At 43.3% G+C, this 25,741-nt stretch overlaps 1 protein-coding gene across 4 annotated transcripts in view; it reads left to right on the plus strand.

Annotated features, from left to right (window-relative positions):
* Positions 1–13,531: 13,531 nt before the first annotated feature.
* Positions 13,532–25,741, plus strand: part of SMARCA2 (SWI/SNF related, matrix associated, actin dependent regulator of chromatin, subfamily a, member 2) — a 119,320-nt gene continuing 107,110 nt past the window's right edge. Inside the window, exon 1 of one of the 4 annotated variants that reach the window (XM_064641635.1) lies at positions 13,532–13,686. The gene's annotated coding sequence lies outside the window, so the exon portion shown is untranslated. Of the gene's footprint in view, positions 13,687–14,964; positions 15,112–25,741 lie in introns of those variants that run through there. The other 3 variants (XM_064641638.1, XM_064641636.1, XM_064641639.1) reach the window with 3 other exon arrangements.

Here is a 25,741-nt window from a genome sequence, read left to right on the forward strand (position 1 = left end):
TAGTTTTAACTTGGCTTGTTTCTTATTTCCATTATGGCTTTTTCTCATTGATACCACCTCCTGTGCTTCCTCTGGTCTTCACTGCCTTTCCTCAGCTACTCCCTCAAATAAACAAAAGTAATTCTTCTTCCAGACAGACCATGCATACCAGCCAGGAACTTACTGAAGTAAGCTTTCTGGTTTCAGGTACCTATGCACATTTAAAGGCAGATTAACAAACCAAACCAAACCAAACCAACAAAAAAAAAAGACAACAAACCCACAAAAATGAAAACCCAAAAACAAACCCACAGGAATTAGGTATAGGAAAGAAAATGAGTATTTAGAAGGAGCAACATTCTTTATTGGGATCCTTCATTCTTCAAAACGGCCAAATTTGTCTCGTTTCATGGGTGAGAGTACAGGGAGCAAGGAATAGCAATGATTATATTAATGATGCCAATTATATTAATGAGCCTCATCTCTAGATTTGGAAGAGTAATATAGTATCACACCCTGTGTTATTCTCTGTGGGTGCTGACTATACAGTAGTAAGACCCACTGTCTCCAGCGTATTTAGGTTGTTCCTCAGCAGTCCATGAGTTTTTGATAACTGGCCTAGAATGGGATCTTCCTGCTATTGCCCCTACTTGTGCATATGGTCCGATTCCTCTATTCCAAAATTCTTCATGTTGTGACAAACACAGGTTTTTCATGCCAACTTGCCAGGCAACATGAAGAGTAGAAGTCTGTCCAGCTAACCAATCAATTTTTAAGTGGGCAATTTCTACTTAACTTTTGGGACGGTTTCTGAATCTAACATGCTGCTAGTGCATCTAGGGTTAACCTTCCAGTTTGGATCTACCCTCTGCAAAGATTTGTGCCAGACCTTTGCTCTCAGGTGCTCATGGGGAAAGTCCTCCATGTAGTGGCTTCAGAAACAGACATGGCTGTGCAATCTCTGTTTAGATTTAGCTCCTTCCTAGATTCTAAAATGCAACTTGTTCAGCCTCTTGGAGTGAAAAAACCTGGCTTTTGGCCCAGACAGACAGTAACTTAGAACAGCAGACTACCTGCTTTATCTGGGATAAGACAGCAATAATCACTTGCTTGAGCAATCTATACAACTGGAAGAGTCAGTTTTACTTCCCACTTGCATAACCTTGGCTTATGAGGAAAGAGTTAGAGATGCAACGGAGTAGCAGAAACAAACAGGAGCAATAAAAGTACCAAGTCCTTTTCTTCTCCTCGCTGTCCTATGCCATGACAGAAGTAGCAAGCTTAGTCCCTTGCAAGCCCTCCCTTACAGAGGGGAGAGAGATTAGAGACATAACTCTAATCATTACTTCAAAACAATTTTCCTATTGCAAGAATCATTATCACTTCTCCTCAAACAAGAGAAAGTTATGATAATAAATCCCAATTTATTAACAATAACGCCCCATTCTTTTCTAATTACAAATGAAATAACTCAGTTTGTTTACAATGGTGCAGGATAATGAATGCTTTGCTAGAGATTCCCATGTCTTTCACACCTATTTCAGGCCTTACACAACTTTGTCTCCAGTTAAACTGTCCTAGCTTGCCTTTTTTTTTTTTTTTGACATTACATCCCTTACATGTAGGGCTATAATAGCGTATTTTTTGTAACAGATTGTATTTGTTTTCTTGTTCTGCTGTGTTCTCTTGCACAGCACTCCAGTACTGGTTTCCAGTTATCTTTTAAATATGACTTTATTTGGTTACTGGGGGGATGTTTGTCTTGTTACTCTTCTATCTCAGATTGCTTGCATCTACCTGCTCACAAATTTGTTTTCTTTCTTGCTAATTATTCTTAATGCATCCAGTCTTAGCGGAGGTTCAGAAGTTCAGCAGCAGAAAGTAGGTTCTCTGTGGTTTTTGAAAGGCTTCTGAGAAAGTTCAATACAATTACGCATCTGTGCTGCTTACTGGTCTGTACACCTCACATACTAACACACATGAACCTAAATGTCAACGTACACTTATACCCAGCTGTAACTTTTCATAAAAATCTTACTGGCTTCCACAAGCACCCAGGCTGACAGCTTCCTTTGCTTGATAATTTGCTTACAGCACTGGGGCCAGTGAGAAGGTAGATGGCAGTCAGGGGCAAAAGGTGCACAGCCATAGTACTTAATGTTATCGTTAGCACACATTAGAATGGACAGAGGCAATAGTGAGACAGGGGATTGTGCCCCTGATACCCTTAGAAAAATCCATTTGTCCTGCTAAATAGGAGGTAAATACAAAAGGCCAATAAATAATACAGGAAACACCTGAAAAAATTATGAGCATTATGGACAAAATATCAACCTAGTTTCATTCCCCAAGATATTAATATCAGGCTCTTCGGAACTAAGGAGTGTAAGCTTACCTACTTCATGGCCTTCCCTGGAGTGGAATCACTCTGCTTTCTAAAGTTTCCAATTGGAGATGATCCATTTAAATGTATCCCTTTTTATTTACTGGAATTAGCAACTGCACTAGAGTCAAACCCCTCTCAGACAAACATCTCTCCAGTATAAACCCACAGTTGCCTGATTATTTATTTTCCTTGATAGTTGCATCTTTTATCCTGAACAAATGAATTCTGATGCATTAAATACATCTACTTTCTTCCAGATATTAGTATATTAAGATTCAGTGGCCTCTTTCTCCTCATTATATTAATACTTTTCAAGTACTCCTAGGTCATTTAAGACTTTTCATGATGCCCCTCCAACTATTTCAGATAAGAAATTAGGACAACTTTTCCCCAGATTCCCCCACCTTCTGCAGGAATTGATCTGACAGGTTTTTTGCTTTATTTTGTTATTACTCTTAGCAGGTCTTTCTATACAAATTTATAGTAGAAAAAATCCTCATTAATTTTGAAAAAATATCCTAGGTTTTTTTAGTAAGTGGTACATTTTCAGAAATCAAGAATGGCTGGCTAACTGCATATGTTTTATACACTCTAGAGAAAGTGAAAGTAGGAAAATAATTTCTGTTTCCTGACAGTTGATAACAGAAGTATTTGAAAACCATTGACAGAGGCCTGTTACACAGAATTTAACTCTTCTGAGTACCTTTTTACCAGAAATTGGTTATATTCACACAGTTCAAAAGCAGTATCCAATTCTGCTCCTTTAGCCATAAAAAGCATTAAAAAATCAATTTTGTAACCCTATTAACAGCTTTTCATTAAAATATAATTCTGATTATTCTCTGTCTTAGGGGTGAAAATAAAGCATGAGGCTAGATACATCAATGTTTGAGACAGTTAGAGGCTTTCAGACTCAAAGACTTTAAAAAGTTCTAAAAATCAACTGGACGGAGAAGAACATGTTTTGAATGTGATAATGGTCTCACGTATATTATATTCCACCTGAGTATTAAAGAGTGCATGGAAAGAGACATAGGGCTCTGACTCATAAGCATTGCAGCAAACTGCTGCAGCAGTTAAAAGACATTACTAACACACCGACCAAACAGCCAAGACAAGGGAGCGTCCCAGCCATCGTGATGTAAATTCTCTCCAGCAGGCTACATTTTCTCTTCAAGAACAGCACAGGGTGACTTTGTGAAGTGGGCAGTAACAGAATTTCCACATCCCTAGACATCCACAAAGCCTCACTGCAAAAACCATCACTCTATGCTTTTTACTTAAGAGGTTCACACCTCAGATATCACAGGTTAAACTGGAACAGCACTGTCAAACTTAGGCCCAGTAGTTTATCTCCACAAACATTTAAGAACCTAATAGGCCAATTCCAGGAACATGTTGTCCTGGTTGTACATAACAAGTTGTTAGTATGATTTATGGGAGAGGAAGCCTACCCATGGGGTAGTGTTCTATTTAAATGCTTTATTTCAATCTACTAGAATTTGTGTCACAGCTGCAATGGGAAGAGTGCTATTTGAGCCTAGTAGAACCTTGAAGAGCTTAGCAATTTTTCATTGGAGGCATCTAGCAAAGCTGGGAAGAATAGTCTGTGTTGAGCCCCAAAATTTTGTCTACTGACAGGTTTTTTTCTGCATTTATACCTAAGTTTCTGAAACTAAAAAAACCTAGATTTTACAAGGGATGAAGACAGTATGTAGCTACAGCTGTTTTGAGAACTTTATTTATCAGAGAGTAACTATCTCAGCTATCTCAGCTAGCTAACTTATCATTTTTTGCACAAGACAAACTGCACAGTATCATTATCACCACACCACCATGAAGCTGTCAGGCACTTTGTTGTGAGTTAACTGAAGTACATGAGTCAGGTAGATAAAACATCATGTATTAAAACAACACTTTGTAAGTGTTGTTAAGTTTAAAATGTACAGGTTACTGAACAAGATGGCAAAGGCCAAACAGCCCCTAGTTATCAGACAGACAGCAAGCAAAGTCAGTGCAATAATGAACACAAAACCCTTGCAAGCTAAGGTAGCAGAATTTATACATAATACACGAGGAAACATGCAAATAGTCTGAACAACTCATTAGGGTTTCTGAAAGGAACACAGATATCTTTTTAACACAGAAATGTTCCTGACTAAGCTAGGCTGTGAATTTATGATTATTTAACTGTGTTATTAATCCCTTGTATGATTTCCTGTTTATGGCTGGATGACCGTTTCTTGAATCAGCTGTTTTGTCAAATTAGATGCCACCTTCAACCATCTCCAACATCACTACAGAACGAAGTTTTCTGTAATGTCAAAAACACAGCCTGTAGCAGCATTACTTTGGTAAAATCTGATGGGTTGGCTCATACTCTAGAATCATAGAATGGCCTGAGTTGAAAGGAGCTTTAAAGATCATTTAGTTCCAACCCCCTGCCATGCTCAGGGCCACCTTTCACTAGACCAGGTTCCTCGAAGCCCCATCCCATCTGGCCTTAAACACTTTCAGGTATGGGGCATCAACAACTTCTCTTCTTCTGGTGCCTCACCACCCTCATAGGAAAGAATTCTTCCTAATATCTAATCTAAACTACTCTCTTTCAGTTTTAAACTATTCTGCCTTGGCCTGTCACTTCATGTCCTTGTAGAAAGTCTCCCTACATCTTTCTTGTAGGACCCCTTCAGATACTGAAAGGCTGCAGTTAGGTCATCCTGAAGCCGCCTCTTCTCCAGGCTGAAAAATCCCAGTTCTCTCAGCCTTTCCTCACAGAAGTGATGCATCAGCCCCCTAATCATCTTGGTGGCCTCTGGACTCACTCCAACAAGTCACGCTGCCGGTCACGCTGCCTTTGATGCAGCCCAAGAGGCAATTGCCTTTCCAGTCTGCACGTGCACTTTGGAAGATCACATCCAGCCTCTCAATTTACCTCAACAGTCAAAATTAAGCTGATTTATCTGAATTCCTCTGTTAAAGTGCGGTCACGTGAATTGCTATGTCAGCAGATCACTGGAAGCAGTGACTATAGTGAACAGCAGTGGCAGAGAGCTGACATCTACTTCTTCCATTGGCATTACTGAATCTAGGCCTGTCCTGTACACCATCCCATCATGAATGATTCATTTTGGCTTCCAGATCAATTGTCTAAGGCTAAACAAAAGCAAATTATTCTTATGCCTTAACTAGAGTGAACACTAAATTAGAAAAGGTCTGCATATTGACGAGGCCAGTATATTCTAGCTGAAATAAAAACTCCCTATCTTAAATCACGTACCTTCCTTCTCAAGCACCATATTTCATGTTCATGCATATGATTTAGTGACGAACAAGTACAAATAGAAAATAAAAATATCTCCAGAGTCCTACTTACCTATAACAGCACGAACAGAACAACCTGAAGGCTATATCTTGCCATTATTCTGAAAGTTGAAAAGCAGCAGAGATGGTCGCAATTTATTCAGGCATCTGATAGCCACTAGAAAAAAGTTACTCATCCCAGGTCTGCTATTTGCCTTTGGTACTTTTGATCAAATTGCGTAACTGAGAAGATAGCAGTCACTCATCTGGGAAAACTGTGTTATAGCACACAACAAAACTGCCCTTGCACACTAAAAACATATTTAACAAAATACTGAAACAATCCTCTCTTAATAGACCACTTCCCTGCCCATTTTACTGTTTCGTTTTCCCTTATCATCATACTCACTGATTTTTAATAAAATACATTTTTGAGATAAGAAGGCTAATGAGAAGTTCCTGGACTTGTCTCAAATGTTCCACCTTCATGTAGGAGAGAATCTCAACACACTCTGCTACTTCATACAAAATAGTTTTTTCTTTGCTTGACTTATAAAACTTACCATTATGTTCTAATTTTATTTAGTTGTTATTGTATTACGTCAAAACAGACATCATGACTGAAAAGTTGCAAATATATTCTACCGCTCAAGAATTTAAAAAAATTATTATATTGATATAGCCTGTGCTTTGCTTATGGATTCACAACCTTGTTATCTGAAACACAAGCACACAGTGAATAGGTAACATTATCCCAGCAAAATACTGTGAAAACAGAAAAAAACCACTCTACACTTTCTCTTCAGAGAATGAGAGTTTCTTTTTTGTCTGTGGTATTTCATTTTTTCACTTGTTGCCAGGAAAAGAATATCCCATCTTTCATGCAATGAATTTAAGTATGAGGGAAAATGCATATCTAGCTCAGATTAAGTCATGTTAGCAGCAGTTAGAAAATTTATGCCAAATTCAGCCTTATTTTGGTCCCATTTGGTCTTAAATATGCTTATATCTGGGCAAAACCAAGTCTGTAATTCAAGAAGATAAGAAAGTACTCATAAGGGCCTCTCAAACTTTTTAAAAATGGTGAGCAGTAGTTTATACAAACAAATAGTTCTTAGGTATTATAATTGCACCTTGTAGTCACTATGTATCACACTGGCATAAACAACATTGATGAAGGAAAAAAATATTCTGGAAGAATTTTTTTTCATTTGCATTATGATAAGTAACTATAAAAAGGAAGAAGGAGCAAAGTACAAAAACAATCATGAGCAAAAAGAGAGGAACAAAAACTGGATTAGACAAAAGAAAAGTGCACAGAGGAGAAAAGAGCAAGCTATGGCAAATCCCCCATATTAAAAAATAATCTGAGGATTCAGGTTTTTGTAATTGTGTCCTCATGACAGCCACACTTGATATACAGAACAGGCATAAGATTACCCTGGAATGTAACTGATTTATACAAAAATTTCAGAGCAAGTCACACTTTCCAGAGGCCCCCAATATTCATTGCCTTAACAGATTTCCTTTCTAATCCAACAGCATACTGCAGAGTAGAACATACACTACATATATATAATAGATGCCATTCTTTGAGTAGTGGCTTGGCTTGAGTGTTATTAGAAGAAAAAAAACCACTGTCATCTATACTCACTTTTTCACTTTGACTAAATTGAATCACCATAGTCTTCATAATCATACAGCAAATAATTTTTTCCCCAATCTAGTACATTCACAACCTTTGTTACTTATTGGATCAAAATTCTACAGTGGTAGTTTTCCTTATGTATTCCACCACTGCCCTGCAATTAGCATGATGCTAATAATAATTGCCTTTTGCAATCGGATATGTCTGTCACGGATTGGCCTCATAAGCCACCAGCGCGCCTGTAGCAAATGTGGATAGAGCCTTCCCAAATCTTCGTTCGCGAAGCCCAGCCATGAAATAAGGAATCCCAGAATAAGTTAATCACCATAGATTTTACCTGTGTCTGGTACTCGGAGGCAAACTCAGGGACTGTTTAAAGATAGGTAAATTCACATTTGCAGTAGGAGCACTATTAACCACAGGAAGAATAGCAAAATCGATTCTCTGAGAACTTCAGGCTTCACTTTAGAACTCTGGGTTTGCCCCACTGAACAAAAGTTGTTTGACCACTTCCAGCAGGTAGTTTAACAGGACAGGAATAGCCAGAACTAGAAAACAAATTATCTTATTAAGGCACACGAAAAGATAACGGGATGCCAGAATCAGAACAGGTTAGCACCCAGGAATGAATGCTTAATAACTGAGGACACATCAGAGTGCCAAAGAAATCCATTCTGTGCATGGTTCTCTTTAATAGTCTTTTAAATTTCTTCAGTAATGAGTATGTTCACAAAATCTGCATCTGACAAAAAGCTAGTGGGATTTGGTGAGCACCTTACAAGAGTGGATTGGAATGGAAAATGCTGTTGAGAAATTACAGAGAAGCTAAAAAAATTAAGATAAAATTCAATAAAATCAAGTGTAGAGTTACAGTCTTGTAAAAAACCACACACAAAACTGAAAGTATCTGCTTAGGAAGAACAACAGCAGCCTGAAAAAAACAAAGTGAGAAAGAGATCAACACCACTGTGTACTTCTCCTATCCCATAAAATATGACATCAAACCAAACTCTAGAACTTTATCGACTACAAAATAAATAGGAACAGTAGCACATTATCACTGCAAGCCAACCACCTTTCTCACACACAGACTTTATTCCGGAGAGTATTCAGAAGGCTCTTTTGACCAAGGAGATTGTTATTCCCCTCTAACTAGCCTTGAGAAGATCTCAGTTTAGTATTATCTTTTCAACATCACACTCACAAAAACACCTTGAGAGTTTAGAGCAAATCAAGCTACAGGCTCTATCTTTTAAAACTGTGAAGGCAGATAGATGAACATGTACGTATCCAGAAAAAAGGCTGAGGGAAAAAGTGCATTGAGTACCAAGCACATTCATAAAAGTTGTATTAGAACATAAGTTTTACTTTTAAATTTAAAAGTAATTAATTCTTCCGTAAGAGAAGGAAAACCTCAAATCAGCTTTAACTTTGTTGTCAATCATAACAGGCTGAGACACATCCCTTCAATGGAGTATGGCACACTCATATCATTACATACTGAAGAACAACAGACAGATGAAGAGTAACCTTCCCTCTAGGATTCACTTCCTTCAGGAAAACTACTGTTCCAAATTAACACACAGGTCATGAGAAGACTACTGGAGGTCACCTAGTCCAACCTCCTTGCTCAAGCAGGATGCCCTGGGGCATGGTACTCCTGATTTTGTCCAGACTGCTTTTGAATATCTCCAGGGAAGGAGACTCCTCAACCTCTCTGGGCAATCTGTTCCAGTGCTCAGTCAGTAAAGAAGTTCTTCCTCATGTTCAGGTATAACTTCCTGTGTTTCTGCATTATCTCTCATCCTATTGTTCAGTATCACCAAGAAGAGTCTGGCTCCATCCTCTTGACATCCAACCATCAGATATTTATACATATTGTTGTGATCCCCTCTCAGTCATCTCTTCTCCAGGCTGAATAAGCCCAGCTCTCTCAGTCTTTTCTCATAACTGGGGTGCTCCAGCTCCCTCATCATCTTTCTCACCCTCCACTGGACCTGCTCCAGGAGCTCCATGTCTCTTGTCCTGAGGAGCCCAGAACTGGACACAGCACCAGGGTTGAGTAGAGGGACAGGATCACCTCCCTCAACCTGCTGTTAGTGCTCTTCCTAAGGTACCTCAGGACCCCATTGGCCTTCTTGGCCACAAGGACACACTGCTGGCTCGTGGACAGCTTTTTGTCCATCAGGATCCCCAGGTCCTTTTCCACAGAGCTGCTTTCCAGCAGGTCAGCCCCCAGCCTGTACTGGACCCTCCATTTGCCTTTGCTGTATTTCATACAGTTCTTCTCTGCCCATCTCTCCAACCTGTTGAGGTCCTTCCAAAGGTCTGCACAGCCCTCTGGGGTATCAGCCACTTCTCCACCCTTGTGTCATCAGCAAACTCACTGATGAGGCCTCTGCCCCTTCATCCAAGTCATTGATGAAGAAATTAAACAGTACTGGACAAGTATTGACTTTTGGTGGATCCTACTAGTGACAGGCCTCCAAGTAGATCCTGTGCAACTGATTATGACCCTCTGGGATCTGCCATTCAGCAAATCCTCAATACACCTCACTGTCCACTTGTCCAGCCCACACTTCCTGAGCTTGCTTATCAGGATATCGTGGGAGATAGCGTCAAAAACCTTGCTCTAAGTCCAGGTAGATAACATCTACTGCTCTTCCCTCATCCACCCAGGTACTTGCCAATCATAGGTTCATTAAGCATGATTTCCCTTTGGTGAATCCATGCTGACTAGTGCTCATCACCTTCTTGTCTACCACTTGCATAGAGATGGCCTCCAGGATGAGATGTTTCATCATGTTTCCAGGGACCAAGGCAAGGCTGACTGGCCTGCAGGTCTCTTGGTCCTCCTTCTTGCCCAGTTTGAAGACTGGGGTGACACTTGCTTCCATCCAGTATTCCGGCACCTCTCCTGACTGCCACGACCTTTCAAAGATCTGAGAGTGGCCTCAAAATCACGTCTGCCCGTTCCCTCAGCACTCATGGGTATATGCCATCAGAGCCCATGGACCTGTGGATGGCAAGTTCGCTTCTTTATGATTTTCCTGGACACGTGAAAAAAGTATTTTTGTTCTGTTATTTATAGAGAAACATGAGCATATTGGAATCTTCTAGCTTAAACCCTTTTTCACTTGCCAGCAAAGCTAAAGCAGCTGGACTTCTAGGAATTGGTTGAGACACTAAAAAATACTCTTTTCTGCTATTTCTGCTGAAGTGGCTGGAACCTCTGACAGACAGTTGGTGGCAAAGAGAGAAATAGCATCACTAACTGTTACAGCAGGGGTTTCAGGGTGGTAATGGTGAGGTTGCTATAAACATCTGCAACTCCCTAATGGCAATGACCTTCTTTTGGTATAGGTGTTTCTGCAAGAGTTCCAGTTACATCAGTTTCTAAACCAACTTAATTATATTGCTATCATTCCTCACATAAACAAGCTTTAGTTGCACAACAACGTATCTATGTAGTCAAAGCGGTATCTTTTCTCATCGTGGTACTTTTTCTAGTTTGAAAATTTTATGTGCCATTTTACTCTTCTTGGCAGCATCCAAAACATTAATTCAAGTTCAGGGCCTGCATCTTTTTTTCCCTTTGCTAAGCTAGATAAATTAATAGGGGGAAAACCAATTTATCCTTTAGCATGGGATTATTCATCACATTTAAATATACATATACACGAAGCTTCAGCTACTCAAGTCTCATAGGGAAGCCTTATTGACCCTACCAATTAAGACTTTCATGTCAGTTGACCGTGCGACCCTTGGAAAAAAAAACATATGCGTTCCCATTCCCTCAGTACAGGTTACAAGGAGATTAAATGGTACTTCATCAAAATGCAAAAAGCCTTCAGACTGACACCAGCAACACCCATGTTCATGTTCTCCCAAAATTAAATTGGATGCTGCAACCTTCCCAAAAATAAACATAATAATTAACTAAATATATGCGTTTTTATCCCAAAGTCAAGTGAACATTTTTTCTTTTGCCTGAAAGATTTACTTAATTTTTTTTTTCTTCTCTGTATGCTTTCTACCAAAAAGAATGGCTTGACCTGATTTAGAATGGTTTGAGTGCTGCTGAGTCCAACAAGCAGTTGAGCTGTCTTGAAAGGAAGCTTCCCCTCCATTATTTAATGTTTGTTTTCTCTTCTGCAGGCAGAAAAGGCAAACAGTCCTCAGATTTACTCTGGGGAATAGAGGAGGAAAAACAAACCACAAACTCAAATGGCTACCTAATGAGAGTTTCAGTAAGGTATTAAGAGGAAGAAAGAAAAAAGATTAAAAAAAGGATCTCTTTACCACTTTCATTTTCATTAGCATAATTTTCCAAGAATGTTAACTACATTCCTTTATCTCTTAGACACCGGTTTGCGACTCATAGCTTAAGACAAAGCTAAAAGCAAAGCTATAAATTACACATAAAAAGATTTACATAATGACATAGACTATTTTGTATACACAGATTTGAATGTTTCAGTTTCTTTGATTTTGTTCCCAAGTAAATATTTTTCACAGACAAGGGTGAACTGAAAATGTAGTCTTTGAAACTTTTTATTTTATTGACACTTAGTGCTGTCCAGTTAGCTCTGATTCTTACACACTTGTCTTTCCGCATTTCGGTAGTTGACTTTACATAATAAGTAAGATAAAGCGAACGACTAAGTTGGAAAACTACAGAAACAGCAGTAATTAGGATTGTATTGCCAGCATTGTAGCTTGGTGATTACTGCTCCTATTCGAACCATGAAAAGTGCTCCAAGCTAAACACCACGTAAACAATAGCTGTCACTTAAAGACCACAAGGTGTATTTGGTGCTCCCAGCACTGCTTCAGGTCCTTAATTAATCCACCTGGCCACAGCAGAGAAACTTCATGTTAAACTCGGTCACCTAAGCATCTGTAGTAGCTTCTGATTTTAATATTGAAGTTCCTACGAACATTTTTACTCCGTAGTAAAAAGTGAAATTCACAGTAAGAGAGATACACTAGCTTCAGAAGAGCAAATACCTCCCATATGACAAGATCTTAAAAAAAAAATATAACTACACGCACGGTGGTCTGGCTGAATTTTTTTTTTGTCTCTAAAACTGGTATTCAACAAAAAAACCCCTTTAAACTGGCGGGCCCAGTACTTTAATGAAGTACTCAATCGCCTGTTACACGAACAGCTAGCTTGTGCAAACAACGTGAGAGCTCTGCAGCCCTGCAAACCAGGTAAACGATGTACACCATAAAAAAAACCCAACAAAAAACCCCAACAAAACCCAAACAAACAAAAAAAAAAAAACCAAAACCCCCAAAAAACCAAAAAACAACAACAACAACAAAACCAACCCCCCCCCCAAAAAAACCCAAAAAACCACGACCACCACCATCAAAAACAACACAAAAAACCCACACAGAAGTACGGCACCAGCACGCGGAGCTGGAAAGTGTACTTCTATATCAGCTGTAAAAACCTCCGCGGACGAAAGCAAGCAAGACGGAACAAACATAACTGCACTATAACGAGAGATCTCTCCTCTCGGTCGGCTTTACGGTCTCCGCCGACACTCAAGCAGCTGCCCCAGGAGGGTCTGCGGGCAGCCCCGGGGCTGCCGCTGGAGCCGCCGCCCGCATGAGAGACCGGTTCAGCTAGAATGCTCTCGGCATTCCTTCTCTTGTCCACGACAGCACCCTCTGAGAGAGAGGACGGCGGGCGTCCAAGTTTTTGTTCCCGACTTTTTTTTTTTTTTTTTAAAGGCAGGGGACACCCGCCCTGCACACATACACACACACAGAGCCCAAATGCCAGGTACTGCAGACCTCAAGCCCATCAGCCTGGACCCCTGCCCCCTCCTTCAGCGGGGCAGGGGCACGGCGCAGTTCCGGCACCTTCTCCACCTCTTCCCCAAACTACTCCCGCGAGTGCCGCCGGCGCCCTGCCGCCGCCTCCGCACGGCAGGCGCTGCTGCCCCTCTCTCCCCCCAGCAGATACGAGCTGGGGCGCGGCGGAGACACACGGGGCACGGCGCCGCACGGCACGGCACAACCTCCTCCCCTGTCCCCGCACCGCGGAGCCGAGCGGAGCACACACCCCCCCCCGGCCGCCAGGCTGAGCGACAGTCGCCGCGACCAATAGAACAGCCCTTTCCGCGCAGGGGGGCGGACACTCCCTGGCCGGCGGACCAATGGGAGCACCGCTTCCTGAGCAGTGGCGTCCGCGAAGGGGGGCCGAAGGAGGGGCAGGAGTTTAGGAAGAGGAGGGAATGGCTGTCACCAGTGAAGTCATGTTGGTAATCTAGTCCCTCGCTCCGGTTCCGGGCTCGGTGACTCACCGAGGGGGGAGAGGAGCGATACCCAGCACGGCGCTCCGCCCGGGCGGAAGGTAAATACAACTTACAACTCGGTCCGCCCCCCGCCCGCTCCCCGTAGCCGGCACGGTCTTTCATTGTCGGCGGCCGCGCCGGCTCGCACCGTGCCCACCTTCCCTCTCTCCGTCTCTGCCCTTCCCCGCGCACGGCCCCGCCGGTCCCGGCCGCCGCCGTGCCACCTGCTTCCTCTCCCCACCTTCCCCGGCGCCTGGCCCTCCCGAATATTTATATGTCCCAGTGGGTGGAGAGAAGAAAGTTTTGATCCGGTATTATTTTGGAATAATCGTGATGCGGATCTCCGGGGCGGGAGCGACAGAAGCCCCGCGGCGTCGCCGGTGGCTGACTCGTGAGTCAGCGGCACTCTCGGTCTTGCCGCCCAGCGAGCGTGTCACGGGCTGCGGGCGACGCGGGCACGGCAGAAACAGATCGTGGGGAGAGACAGCCCGCACGGACGGGCCGAGGGGGCCCCGCCGCGCCTGCCGGGGGTCGCAGGGTGAAGTTCACGGTGTCCGGAGGCGGCAGAGCGCGGTGCGGCGGGGCTTTTTCTCCGCCGTGGCACACGCTGGCGCAGACCCAGCCGAGGAAGGGGAAGTAGGGAGGCACGAGCAGGGAGGAAGATGGTGCGCGAGAGAGCGGTCTCGCCTGCGAGGAGAGTAGCGGCGTTCCCCGGCAGAGCCAGGGAGGCCATGATCCGGATCATCTCCCTGCCTTTCTGTCACAAGCACTGCACACAGCGGGGAGGGGGGAGCAGCGGGGGCTGGGACTTCGGCCGGCAGACTGCGGCTCCTGTTGCTTTTAGGTCTCCTGTTTTTAACTGTGCAGTCACTCCTGCTGTAAAGGTGTCGCGGTTCACTTCCCAAAATAGCGTGTGTCGTCGTAGCCCTCCCGTTTTCCCTGCAGAAATCCCGCCCTCCAAGCGGAGTAGAACAAAACATGCGCTACAATTTTGGAATCGCCTGCCAAGCAAAAAAGCGTTTTATTTCCGGTGTGCGCGGAAATTTATTTTTTTTTAACCGGGCCGGGCGGGAGCGAGGATGCACGCGCGCGGATGCTCAGGTATCCGCAGATCGGCTGCACCTATGTCGGGAGAGGGGACGGCGGTGGTTGGCACCTGGAAAAGTTCTGTGCCCTGCCGGAGGCGGGGGCGGGCGGCGGGGCGCTGCTGCAGACACTGCCGGGCGGGGCCAGTGGGCAGCGGAGCCCGTCCAAGGGCCGCTGCGGGGCAGAGCGGGGAGGCGGCAGCGGGGGCGGGGGGTGGCCTTTCCCGTCCCTCCGCCTGTGCGAGCGGCGGCGGATCAGGAAGTCACCGCCGCCGCAGACAGGCGCACAGACATGTTTGGTCGGCGTGACATGGTGGCGGAGGGAAGGAGAGGCGGGCAGGCGGGCCTGGCCCAGCCCTGAGGCATGACCCGGCTGCCCGCCCGCCTGCCGCCTCAGAGGTACGGGGGCCGTGCTCGGGCACCGCAGCCGCTGCTTCGGGGATGGGCGGGAGAAGGCGGCAGCGGGGCTGCATCTCCAGGCAGGGGCGTTTTACAGCCTGTCGACCGGGGAGAAAACTTTCCAGAAAGGCCGGGGGGGGAAAACAGGGCCCTTCTGGTTGTGCGCGCCCGCCCCGGCGCCTCTGCGGGGAGGCGGCGGGTTGCCCGGCGCCGAGGCCTGCGCGCCGCCCGCCCTGCAGGGCCGGACCCCGCGGGCACAGCGGTGCGGCCGCGCACGGAGGGAGCGGCCGCCCTCGCCCCGCCGCCCCCCGGGGCTCCCGGGTCGCGGGTCCTTTGCCGTTGTGCCCGCGGTGCGCGGCGAAATGGAGTTTCTTATGTTGTCTCCTCCCCCCGCCTCCCTTTAAATTTATGATGGTGGAACAACAAACTGCGCACGGCTGGAAAAGTTACAGCTCTTCTAAACTCCATCTGAAGTTACAGTTAACCGATTGGTTTGTTTTTCCTTCCCCCCCTCCCCACCCCAAGCGTGAGTTGTGGTCAAGTAAAGGGAGTGGCTAACTGTCTGCATGACTACACAGATCACCCAGAATTTTTTTTTTTGGCATCTGCCGTTTATGTTTGATATTCAGACTTAGATGTTAACGCCGCTCTTTTTAGGATGTATTTTTATGAATATTTAAATATGAGTAGGTAAGTAAGTAACTAATTGAAGAATTGAAGAGATAAGGTGGTTGATGATTTTTCGTTTGTTTGGATTTTTTTACCGTTTAAGTATTCTTCGTGCTTTCAGTAAAAAAAATTGATCTGGGGTCTGTGACACAGTGTTGTTCCGTTTGCATTCTTTTCCTTTTGGCTTTAGTTTTCTTGGTTTTAACCAAAGCCCTTAAGGCTCAGACGATAAACTCTCTACCGGAATTTAATTCCTTTGGTAGTATACCAGTTACATGTTCGGGGTGGAGCAATCTCTTCTGTATAAATTACTATTGTTGTGCAAATACAGGCACACTTTCTCTTTGGGAACCTAATTGCTCTATTACTGTCTTTGACTTTGTTTCTTTTGTCCTTTTGTTATTCTAGGGAAAAAAAGTTGTGTACCAGAAGGATAAGGTTGCCTTAAGGCGGGTTTTTATGTCCATGTATATCAGTAATAGAAAACAAAAAGACTGTATGGATAATGAGTATTTAAAAATTAAAGAGTATCATACAGAATATGTGGACTTGCCAGAGGTGAGGGTAAAGCTTCATTATATGCAGTCGTTCTCTCATGAGTTATGTCTCAGCTTTAGGACTGGTATTTCTGTGGTGTTTCATAGAACGTGTGCCAGAAGACTCTGTTCAAAGCAGTCTTAGATCTTTTCTTTTATTCATTTCTGAAGTGGTCTGTGAGCGTTTCTTGTAAAATTTGAAAAATGCTTTCACCAACATCTGAGGCCTGAAAATTGACAAGAGAAAACGTCCTCCAGCTAGCATACTTACACATTAAATGTATTCTTGACAAAGGCCTGTTTGAAATTACTATCTGCAGGTATATTTTCTCAGGTTTTGTTAGACTCTTGAAGTTAAGGTCAGAATGTGCACAGTAGCAACTTAAAAAAGTGTCTACACTTTTACCTGTTTTTCACAGTCCTAATTAGTAATATTGCTGTGAATTAGTGATCCTTTTCAGAAGCAGACTTTTCATATGACTGAGAACATTTTTGCAAATTACTTGTCAAAATGCCTGTTACGTTTCTGTGTGTTTTGAGCTGCAGTTGAAGTTCTTTATGTGTAAAGAGTGTTTCCTGGAGCTCCCTCACTTTTGAAGTGTATCTGAGTAGTTTTTATTTTTTTGATCCTCTAGTGGAGTAGGAAACACAATATTGTGGCATAAAGATCACCTGCCATAAAATTGACAACAGAGAAAACTCATGCCTTATTTCCAAGATAAAATAAGGACGAGTGAATAAGGGAAAGAAGTAAGGCTTAACACAGCTTTGGTAGTTTGTAAATGTAGCAGAATAAGAAGAATAATGCTGAAAAGTTTCTTTGTTTCTGACACATGTAAAGTCATAACTTCTCAGCTGTAAAAATTTTCCTGTTTGTCTCCACTTGGCAGAGATTATTTCCTATGTATCACTTCAGTGTTTGAGTACCCAGATGCATCATTTAGAGGTGGGGCCTTTGAGAAAATGTTAAAAATAAGTTTGTTGTTACAGAATTAACACATTTTTCATCTTTTCATTGGTATTTTACAGTAACTAACTTGTATTTAAACCAATCTTCTCCCTTCTTTCTCCTCTTCTTCCCTGTTTAAGTAAAGGCAAGGCCTTTCAGGAATATGGTGCATTCCTTTACTTCTGCCTGCCTCTCATTATGGCTTTTGTTTTTTAGAATTAAATGAGAAGACAACATTCAATAATTGTGATTAATACCTGTAGTAAAGCTCATGGTATGAAAACTTAAATCTGTGACCACTGAGTGGTGTCATATATCAGTTTTCTATGCCTGAAAGTGGAATTGACATATGTAGCAAACATGAGCGTGATCTTAGACATTGCCTGATGGCAGTTAAGAGTTCTCAGTGCAGCTATCTGCTCTGTTTTCCTCCAGGCTACTGTCTTCTGCAGCAAAGCCATCAGAAAGGATCATATGTCTGTGCTGTAGTGTCCGGCAGCATAGCTTAGCTTAACTTGAGTGAACTCTGATTTGTGATTATGCCTTTTGACAGTCTGCAGTACATTCACCTCCCAGCTCTTAGGCAGTCATTTTTTGATGCCAATTTTAGCATTTTGTAAGAGGGTAGGCTGTAAGTTAGAGTAGTTGAGAAAAGTTGAGCTTTGTGAAAAGCTGGAACATCTACACAGCAGAAGTAAGAATTTCTACAAGAATATTTGAAGATGGGGAGTATTAGACTATCGTCCTAAAGTAAACTCCATGCATGTGAAAAGGGATCTTACAGTACTCCACAATGAAGTTTCTGGTATAAGCACACCACTCATTTTGCTAGCCTTGCTGAGGTGCATGCAACAGTTTTTGGTAGATAGCTAGACAAGCAGCTAAAGCAGTGTGCAGAGTTTTTTTTTTTCTCTGGCCTAAATGTCTGGATAAGTAATCAAGGTGCAGCATTTCTGGTTCTGTGGTTTGTAGTTTAAACTACAAATTCCGTTACAGAAGGTTTTCAAGTTACAGTGAAGTTACTCAGATGAGTATGCAAAGGCAGGATCTCAGCTGTTAGTGTGTTTGGCTTCTCTTATGTGAACTGAATATAAGTTAGTTGAAGATTTCACTCTTCACAGGTTTTTTGTTGTTTGATGTAAACCTGTTTATTGATCAGATGACAATAGTAAAAACATGATAAAAGTTAATGAAGAACGTCCTGTGAGGTTGTACAATACAAAATACAAAGCAATAAAAGTTTACTTCTAAGCATGATAAGTTATTTAATGATGATGAGCGACTGTTGTTACTAATCAGTTCTTTTACTTTGAATGTATTAATTTGATTAGCAGATTAAGCAAGTAATACAAATCAGTGACAGTATCATTTTATACTTTCTGTGGTAGTGTAATAAAGGTAGCATATAGCATATCACAAGTACTTTAGCCTGTAGCATATCACAAGTACACATATCTTTTCAAAACAACCTGTGAATCATGACCAGTTGGAGGTGTGTGGGAAGAAGTAGACTGTAATTATTTTTCCATGAAGACAAAGTTACAGTCAGCTTTGCAGTATCTCTGTAGCTGTTGTGTGGGTCCATATTTCCTTTTCATCAAAGCTAAGTGGTACAGTTTCCTTACTTTCCACTATGTATCTAAGGTAGGGGATCTGGCCAAAACATTCTGGCTGAAGTTCAGTTTAGGCTGACAGGAAAGGCAGAAGTTATATTGGATGGTGAAGGGAACTAGCTGGAAGAATTATAAATTCTTACTGCTCCATCTGTTCTTAGACTCAGTGTGTGCCCTTTCAAAGCAGTCTGTAATCCCTAGATCTGTTTGGGTGTACAGCTGGTCTTGAATTCCAAAGTAATGGAAATGGTTTGTTACCTGCTGTGTTTTAGTTTGGGATCTGCTAATATTGCATATTTTCCTCATGCAAAAAAACCCCATACTTTTGTTACCTTTGTGTTTGTAGCAGGTTTCTACTAAAATATATATGTAATAGACACACTGAATTGATGGAGACCCTGTTGTACATTGAATTAGCTACATCTACAAAACTTTCTAGGTGTATATGAAATGATAGTGCAGAAACATTTATGCTTAGGGAATGTTATTTCAGATTCTGTTTAGGATATTGACTGTCCTAAACCATTTGATCTTGAAGTAGTTGAGCAAAGATCCTAAGTCTCCATCTTCAGCTCTTGGGTTTGTGGCACTTCTTTGTATTTGGATCTGGCTAAAGTTACATTGACAGTTGATAGATGCTTTTTCCCCTTCCCTGTCTCAACTCTAATTGTGTCCAGAAGAGGTGGAGAAATTCTCTCAGACCATGGGAAGAGCTGTGTGATTCACCACAGCTAATTCAGTTGCCAGTAGTTTCATTTGGGACTGTTTATAAAAGAGATTTGGTCATGTTGATTTAAATGAAAACTAAGAAGTGATAAAGGCTTACAGTTCAGGAAAAAATACATCCTTTTTGAAATCCTGTGAATAACAGTGCTCTCATGAGGGTTTTGAGAAAATTGTAAGATTGGACACTTGCGAAACAATTGAACAATATGTAATGCATTTGAGAATGAGGGCCAGCAGCCTTGTCATTTGGAACAATAAGATGGATTGTTTGTTTTTTCTTTATTTTACTGTAGCCTTTGTAATCTGTTGGAAACATTTACTTTTTTTTTTTTGCCCTTCTTCCCCCTCACTTTGTAGTTCTAACAGGCACTACTCATTAAAAAGCAGTCCAAACAAATAGGTCAACACTAACTTTGGCAGGGAGTTGGCTTCATACTGCTTTTTTCATTGCTGGCACCAGAATTTAGCCAAACTAATACCAATGCTATCTGCATGGAGCCTGGCCACTGTTGCACCTATTGTCCTTTTGTAGATTTTTGCTTTGACTTTAATGAGACTTTGGTAAGGACCTAGAGGAATTAGATACCTAGCTCTTACTGAATTTTAATGAGAGCAGGGTGCCTAATTTCCATGGGGTTTTTTATACAATCTCAGACTTAATAAATGCAAACTAAGCTATTTTTGAAACATGTTAAATCATATTAAAACAGGTACATTCTGGGAGCAGATCCTTAGTTGAGAGGGCCATTTATGATGTGTTCTGGCTTAGAGCAGTGAGTGTTGTTTTAATTTTGTGGACTACTATTGCCAGAGAAAATTGCCTTGTCTCTTTATTTCCGTGGCTGTCTTCAGACAGGATTTATTACTTGCAATTAAGTAGTATTTTCCAATGGTTTATGTTCCTCTGATATAGATCTTATAAATTACTTTTTTTTCATGAAGTATGTTCTTTGACATACTGATCTCTGAATACGTGTGTGTTTAAGACAATTCAGAATTATGTGAGATGGGGTGAATTTGTCTTCTCTCGAAGAAAGATGGTGAAGGAACTTGGTCTGGTGTAAGTGGTGCAACATTCACCTCTGGTAATTATTGTTTCTAACAGTTTGGGCACTTGCTATTCCTATTAAAAAGAATTTAAAAATTTTCAAATTTGTGTACAGAACATGTTTACTGTGTATGTAAATGGCAGTGTAACTAGTGAAGCTGCAACTGGACCCAGTTTTTATGGAAACTAGCAAGTTGATTTTGAAGTAGAGGTGAATAGAAGTGTAGATTTTGATACTCGTTTTAATGCATAGATGTAGGTAGATGTCATTTGTGAACTAACATTTTTGGATACTATATGCTGATAGTTTTGTAATTTATTGTGCTGTGGTTCTGTATACATTTTTCTGGGGTGGTGGTGGTGGTGCTAGGTATCTGCCTTGTTAAGTGGATTGAATTTGGCTTATAACATGTAGAGCAACTCAGTTGTGAGAGTGTCAGTCTTAGATTTTGCAATGTATTGTGATGATTGACTCATGTAAGAACTATTTGTTGTGTGGAAATGTGTGTTGTCCTTCATACAGCTGAACAGTAAGTCTCTTAGAGGAAGTTACGGCATGGTATTTGCAGTTGTGAACATTTGATAACTTGATTCCTTTTGTGGTCGTGTTGTGGGGTTGTAGGGAACTAATTATTGACTTTAGTGTTTTGAACTGAGAACCTTCACAGGCACCTCCATGACTTACCTTGCAAGAAAACAGGGTCCCAAGGTTTCAAGTCATAGAAGCACACGATCATAGAATATCCTGAGTTGGAAGACACCACAAGGATCATCCTGCACAGAGCAGCCCCAAGAATCACACCATGTGACTGAGAGTGTTGTCCAAGCGCACCTTGAACTCTCTCAGGCTTGGTGCTGTGACCACTTCCCCGGGGAGCCTGTTCCAGTGCCCAACCACCTTCTGGGTGAAGAACCCTTTTCCTGATATCCAGCATCCAACCTTCCCTGACACAACTTCATGCTATTCCCTTGTGTCTTGTCACTGTTCTCCAGAGAAAAGAAATCGACACCTGCCCCTCCACTTCTATCATGAGGAAGCTGTGGATTGTAGTAAGGTCTCCCCTCAGTCTCCTCCTGGCTGGACAAGCTAGGTGACCTCAGTTGCTCCTCATACAACTTCTCCTCAAGGCCCTTCACAATCTTCATTGCTCTCCTTTGGATGCTCTGTGATAGCTTTTTGTCTTTCTTATACTGTGTCACCCAACACTGCACACAGGACTCAGGGCTGCCCCAGTGCAGAGCAGAGCGGGACAGTCCCCTCCCTCGACCGGCTGGCGATGCTTTGCGTGATGCCCCCCAGAACATGGTTGGCCCTCCTGGCTGCCAGGGCACTGCTGACTCATATTCAACTTGCCATCCATCAGGATCCTTAGGTCCCTTTCCATGGCACTGCTTTCCAGCATCTCATTCCCCAGTCTCTATGAACATCCAGGGTTTCTGCAGAATCTAGCACTAGAAGTTTTTTTGTTAAACTTCACATGACTGGTGATTGCCCAGTCCTCTAATTTGTGGAGGTCTCTGTAGGGCCTGTCTGCCTTCGAGGGAGTCAACAGCTCTTCCCAATGTTGTGTCATCTGCAAACTTACTCAGTCCTGCAGCCAAGTCAATAAAGATGAGCGGTGTGTGCTTGGAGCCCAGAAAGCCAACCACATCCTGTGCTGCATCAAAAGAAATGTGGCCAGCAGTTCCAGCAGTTTGAGGGAGGTGATTCCCCCCTCTATTTGCCCTCTGCCTGGACACTACCTGGAGTGCTGTGCAGGTCTGGGGTCCTCAGCACAAGAAACACATGAACCTTTTGGAGCAGATCCAGAAAAGGGCCATGAGGTTGAGGAGGGATGGGTGGAGCACCTCTCCTGTGCAGACAGACTGAGAAAGGAGCGGTTGTTCAGCCTTGAGAAAAGGTTTTGCAGCCTTATTGCAGCCTTCCAGTACCTTAAGGTGGCTTATGAAAAGGAGGCAGAGGGACTTTTTATATGGGCAGATAGTGACAGGACAAGCAACAATGGTTTTAAACTGAAAGAGGGCATGTTTAGATTAGAGCTTAGGAAGACATTCTTTATGGTGAGGATGGTGAAGCACTGGCACAGGTTGCCCGGAGGAGTTGTGGATCTTCATCTCTGGAAGTGTTCAAGGCCAGGCTGAGTAGGGCTCTAAACATCCTGATGTAGTGAAAGGTGTGCCTGCCCATGGCAGGGGGGTTGGAACCAGGTGGTTTTGAAGGTCCTTTCCAACCTAAACCATTCTGTGATTCTATGTTGAAGAGTGCTGGGCCTAAGATAGACCCCTGTGGAACTCCACTAGTGACAAGTCACCAGCCTGATGTTACCCCATTTACTGCAACTCTTTGTGCCCGACCTGTGAGCCAATTGCTCACCCATCACATGATGTGTTTATCCAGCTGTGTGCTGGATATTTTGTCCAGGATGCTGTGAGACACAATTTCTAAAGCTTTACTCAAATACAAAAAGTTGACATCACCTGGTTTCCCGTGTTTAACCAGGTGGGTGATCATAAAAGGAAATTAAGTTTAACAAGCAAGACTTTTCCAGCATAAAGCCATGCTGGCTCTGACCAGTGACTGCATTATCCTTCAGGTATTTTTCAATACCTCTCAGAATAATCTTCTCTGTAATTTTGCTGGTGACTGAAGTGAGACTGACAGGTCTGTAGTTTCCAGGATCATCCTTCTTTCCTTTCTGAAAAATTAGGATGTTAGCCAACTTCTGGTCAACTGGGACCTCTCCAGATTCCCAAGACTGTTCAAAAATCATTGAGACGCGCCTTATGATGTCAGCAGCTAGCTCTTTGATTAATCTCAGATGTATTCCATCAGGCCCCATGGGGTTATAGGGGTCCAGCTGGCGTAGCAGATCCCTCATTAACTTCAGAGTCAGCTGGGAGTTTATCATTATCACAGCCTTGGTCCTTCAGCTCAGGGCACTGTGACCCCCCCTTTAGACCATCATCGGTGTGGAAGGCAAAAAAGCATTACACTTCTCTGCCATGTCTCTGTCCCTGTTTGTGAGGTGACCATCCTCATACTGTAACAAGCATGCAATCAAGGAGGGCATCTTTCCTAGTCAGCTCCCTTAGTACCTGAACCACGAAGTAGCATCCAGCTGTTTTAGGAATTTTCTGGACTTGTTTATGCCAGGTGTGTGGTGTCCTTAGTTAACATCTGGCAAGTTGAAGTAACCCATAAGGACAAATTTGGAGGTGTCCCTTAGTTCCTTGAAGAATTGGTGTCATTGTCTTGGCTAGGTGTTCTACAGTAGACTCCCACAATGACATCTGCCTTATTTTTTTGTCCCGTAGTCCTAACCCAGGGGCTCTCAACTGTGCCATTGCCGGCTGTAAGCTCCATACATTCCAGCCCCTCCATTACAAACTACATCACCCCCCGCTTCGCCCACCCTGACCTAAGGCGCATGTGACCATCCATCATGGCACACCAGTCACAGGACTCATCCCATCAGGTCTCACTTATGCCAGTGATGTCATATATCTGGGACTGGGCCTATGCTTCCTCTTGCTCATTCCTCATGCTGTGTATGTTGGTATAGAAACATCTCAAGTATGGTTCATTGTAGCCAGCACCTTGTGAAGCAGATTGATCTTATTAGCACTCAGTTCCTCAACTTTTGGCTTGCCATCCCATTGCTTATCACTGGCAGACCTGGTTTTGCCCTTTCCCTCCTTCCAACCTAGTTTAAGGCTCTGTCAATGAGTTGTGCTAGCTCTCATGCTAAAGCACTTTTTCCCCCTTTGAGAAAGTTGTATCCCTTCAGGTATCAGAAGACCAGGTGTTGTACAGACCATACCACGATCAAAAAAACCACAAATTCTGCTGATGACACCAGCTTTGGAGCCACATGCCCCTTGGAGGCAGCAGACTTCCCTGTGGTTTTGGTCCGGTCTGTATAGCAGGCCCTCCGTTCCCCTTAGAAGGGAGTCATCTGTGACAACTACCCTTCTTTTTTTTCCTAACTGGGGCAGTTGTGATGAGGGGGTAGGCTGTCTTGCCCCAGGTGGCTCCTCCTTTGCAGAAGGACCTTTGTCTACCTCATGAGTTGACTGTCGTTCCAGTTCCAGGGCCTCATGCCTGTTGTAAAAGGTATCAGTCCTACTTGTCATCTTCAAGTTTTCAGGAGGAAGAGCCTTCCTTCTGCTGTGAGCAGTAACCTCTTGACTGACTGTATCACAGGATTCTGAGTCCACCTGCGTCTTCACCTCAGTGGAGGTTTGAAACTCCTGAAACTGTAGCATCTCTGAGAGTTATATGTCAAGCTCTCGCTGATTCTCATGAATGCTGTACAGCTTGTTCGCTCTGTCATTTGGCTCCTTAATCTGGCGACACAGCTCATTGACAACAGCACATCTTCTGTGAAAGGAATGATTGTCAGTCCCAGCCTTATGGAGAGGCGTTAGGCACTCCTGGCAACCTGGGTCGCGGAGAGCTACATCTACCATGAGAAGATCTGGCTGACTGGAGGCTTCTGACACTGCTGTGACTGGTGACTGGTGCAGTTATGGGGAAATGAGCTCTGAGGCATGTCAAAACCATACTTGTGGGAATGGTTACTTGTAGTAAGACTGCGCTCTTCACCAACTGCTGGGTGTGTTCAGAGCCCTGCCAGTGTGCCCTGGTTCCTCTCACTATCTCTGGGCCCCTTATGAGAGAGTGGGAGCAGCCGCCATTCTTGCTGGCTCCACTCACACCGAGTCAGCTGTTCAAGGGCAAGCTGCCAGCTTCACATGGGTGTTGGTGCTCTCCTGCGCTTCCCCTTGCTCCAGCCGTGCTTGCTGCGATCCATGGCTCCGCACCAGAGCTGTTGGCCTTGGTGAGGGGTGACTGGGAGCAGCATAGCCATATTTAAATCTACTGCTGTCACTGCTGGTGCTCTGTGGGTCTCTCGGGCAGACAAAAAAAAGATCAGAAAACAGTCTTGATAACCCTCTTAATGCTTGTTTTGCTGCGTTACCGTGAGTTTTATAAGTATGGATTTCAGGGCAGTTGTCGCTTTTCAGGGAGAGATTTTTGAACACATAGGTCACAGAGGCGCCCCACTGTCTTGCCTGCTTTTAGTAG

This window comes from Pseudopipra pipra, chromosome Z, assembly GCF_036250125.1.
Source record: "Pseudopipra pipra isolate bDixPip1 chromosome Z, bDixPip1.hap1, whole genome shotgun sequence".
NCBI classification, from domain to species: domain Eukaryota; kingdom Metazoa; phylum Chordata; class Aves; order Passeriformes; family Pipridae; genus Pseudopipra; species Pseudopipra pipra.